Raw genomic sequence first — 3,317 nt, 5'->3', positions numbered from 1 at the left:
AGGGGGGGGGGCTGTGAGGGTGCTACGGAAGCAGCGGACACCAGTGTAACGCAACTTGCTGCTAAGTCTGTGTGTAAATTGGCATTGGTCGGAATGGAGTTCCCAACTGACACCGGTCGGATTACACCGAATAACCTTTCGTCGAGCCTTTCGTTTTACGCTAGATCACATGATACATCGGATTACACAATAAAACAAGTTTATTGCATTTTCTTTTCATTGATATGAGAGCTATTTAGCTCCAGGTCGTACGGCTGATGTAGACCCCGCATCCGGGAGGAGGGGAGGGGGCGGTAAAAGGGGCAGGGATCGTAAAGTTCACAAGTAGAGGCGAGCGGCGACGGCAAAGCCGGCGGCACAGGTCGGGTCGGGCGCCGCACTGCCAGGCCGGGGGGAGAGAGAGGGAAAAGAGAGAAAGGAGAGAGAAAGAGACAAAGTAAGGAGATAGAGAGACATAGAGAGAAAGGGGGGAGGGAGGGAAAGAGAAACCGGACAGACGATCTCTCCCTCTCTCTCCGTCGCTGCTACATCAGCCTTGCCGGCACGACCGCCACGTGAGCACTTCAAAGTGGCGGTCGAGGGCGGCACACGACGCTCGCTCCCTGCTACATGCACGAAACACACACCACCGTTTACTGAGCAATTTACCGAACCCGGTGGTGTGGCGAGGCCTCTTGCGGGGGAAGGGAAGGGCCCGTCGTCGTGAAGGGGGAGCGGATGAGCGCGGCAAGGGGTAGCCGAAGAGACTGCCGTGCAGAAGGGGGCGGAAGCAGGCCAGAGATAGTTCACGTCGTCAGAAGAGGCTTCAACATGCGAGCGGCGGAGTGGCGCTGCTGCTGTGTGTGCGCAATATGATCCGGGACGTGATCACCGTCTCTGGCGGAGTGTAAACTTTTGCAGCAAGCCCCCCCCCCCCCCACGTGTTGATGAGTTCGAACCAGTTCAAAGTGAAGGAGCGCGCGGCGCGACGCGGCGGCGCACCAGATACAAGTTGCCGTCATCTTATGGCTCGAGCGGCGTCGCCCTCCAGAGCGTCGTCCCGACGCGCAACTTTGAGCCGCTCGGGAGTGAGGCGGCGTGGGAGTTGCTTACCTGTGCGCCCGAGCAGCGGCCCCGAGCAGCCTGATCCACTCCCTGCAACACACAGACGCGGGTTAGATTAGAGGCGGGTGCGGTGCGGTGAGACGGCACCAAAGAGCGGAGTCCGGAGTCCTTTCCGTGAGCAAATCCACAAATCATTCCGCACGCCGAAAACACGCGAGCGCCGGGAGCGGTGCGAAGTTTCTTATGGGAGACACGCGCGCGTGGGGTCCGCCATCTTCTCTCCTTCCTCCTCCATCGGAAGATGAGTGTTTGATTATTCCTTCTCGACGGAGGAAGTATAGCCGACTTCGTTCGGGTTTCATTGTCAGCCTCACCCCATACATTTCGAGAACCCTTACCCTGCATGTTCCTTCTTCCACACTTTGAACAGTCTCCGTCCGTACATATTTCGTTTGCGTGGTTACCAAAGTGTTACAAATTTCGACAGCTCATCTTTACTTGTCATGATGAATTCTAAAACGGCACGCAAATACAATTTTATAATTGTATTTTGTCAACTCATGTGTCGTGGAAAACTTTCCCTGTGAGCCTTTAGGGCCATACGAATTTATGGAAAACCAACTGTTTGATTTACGAGTCTTGAACCGTCTTGAACTGTCCCTTCTCGTTAATTCTCTGTCCCCCCATTGTGTATTAAACACCTCAAAAGATTCTCTTATGAACCTTGCCCCGGCGGTGGCTGCGCAAGCAGTGCTTTTCGCGGCGGGTGGGCCGGCGCACGCTGGTACCCGCGGCCCGATCCGAACAATAGAAGCCCTTCTGCCACAGCGGCGGCTGTTCCGCTACATTGTAGTTGCACCACTAAAGTGCGGTCGGCAGGGAGCGGGCTCTGGCCGCGGCAGTTTTCTGTCGTCCTAATGTCAGCGCGAGGCATGGCGGGCCGGAGGGGGTTGCGGTGGGCGGTGAAAATGGGCGAGGGGGATGGGATCGGTGGAAGGGGAAGTGGCCACGGGCCGTATCCTGGACCACAAGCTGACCGAGGCACAACGTGCGCAGGCATACCAACCGTTGATGGTGCGGACCCCGAGCTCGCGGCGCGCAGGCCGCTACCTCACCTATACTGTTACGTTACCTACACTGTAGGCACGTGCAGCTGAATGTGGGTGGCAACAACGCGGCACCCAATCCATAACTAGAAGTAATGGCGAAAATTTGATTCCCAAAACACAAAAAATTGTTTTTACTTTTAATTACTTATTTATTTCTAATTTAAGTAGACTAAGCTAAAAATACAACCAAGCCGACGTCCGTTAATCATCATATGCGACATAATTTTATAAGTTTTGATCAAAAACGTTGTGTCGCTAAGCAGCCGCGACACAGCGGTATAGTTGTCGAAGTAATTTCGCGACGAACACAGAGAGTGGAGCTTCACTGCGTGCAGAGCGGTCTACCCTTCCGTCTCTCTCGCACAGCTCGCCGCTGCTCGTGTCACATCCCCCACGCGACGACGTCTCCGCACAAAAGGAACTCATTAAGAGGCCCTGCAGGGGCTGCGCCGGCCCGGCGCGGCAAACTTTGAAGTCGAGGCGGCGAGCTGCGGAGGCGCGGGGGGCGGGGGCGGTCGAGGCCGACCCGCGCGGACACTTGCAAGGAGCCCTGGACCTGCAAGGAGGCCAGATGGATGTGGAGAGGACTGCTGCTGTGTGGGTCGTGCGCGGCTTTCCTCCAACTGAAAGAAAGCAACGCGATGCAATCCCCCAGAGATGAGAGGGCCCAGCTGCCCGGGGTTGTACTGTACTGTACAGTACAGAAGGGGCATTTTCACTTTTGTACTACTTGCGCCGGGCGGGGAGTCTTTGGCAGCGAGCGACCTCTCTGTGATGAAGGCAACCGGACGCACGGTCGGGCGGGCGCGCGCATGGTGGCGGCAGCGGTGTCGGTATCACGTCGGCGCCCGCCACTCACGCTGCTGGGCGGGACTCGGCTAGTGTCAAAGTAGCGTGCCTCTCGGCCTCCGGGAAAAGTTTTGGCAGCCAAAAGAGAAGGCAGGCCGGCAGCTCGGGCAGCCCCGCCTATCCCGCCCGCCGGCCGGCTGCCAGCTCGGCGGTGTAGTTTATCGGCCGCTGGGCTTCTGATCGCCACCCCCGCAAGTTGGGAAGAGTCAGGGGGAAGGGGGAGGGGGCGAGAAGAAAACGGATTGAAAAGTTTTTTGGCGTTTCCGGCCGCCACACGCCTTGGCGCTTATCCGTCTCCTGTGATGGAGGGGGGGG

General features: G+C 57.4%; 1 protein-coding gene across 1 annotated transcript in view; it reads right to left on the bottom strand.

Annotated features, from left to right (window-relative positions):
* The window catches only part of LOC113207674 (allatostatin-A receptor-like), a gene marked incomplete in the record, with an annotated part of 197,214 nt that overhangs the window by 71,163 nt on the left and 122,734 nt on the right, over positions 1–3,317 (bottom strand). The window contains 1 exon segment of the mRNA XM_052264052.1: positions 1,093–1,134.

The sequence above is a fragment of the Frankliniella occidentalis genome, unplaced genomic scaffold (genome assembly GCF_000697945.3).
Source record: "Frankliniella occidentalis isolate FOCC.00 unplaced genomic scaffold, Focc_3.1 Scaffold16, whole genome shotgun sequence".
NCBI lineage: Eukaryota > Metazoa > Arthropoda > Insecta > Thysanoptera > Thripidae > Frankliniella > Frankliniella occidentalis.
Note: the sequence above shows the minus strand (reverse complement) of the source record. Positions and strands in the feature narration are given on the sequence as shown.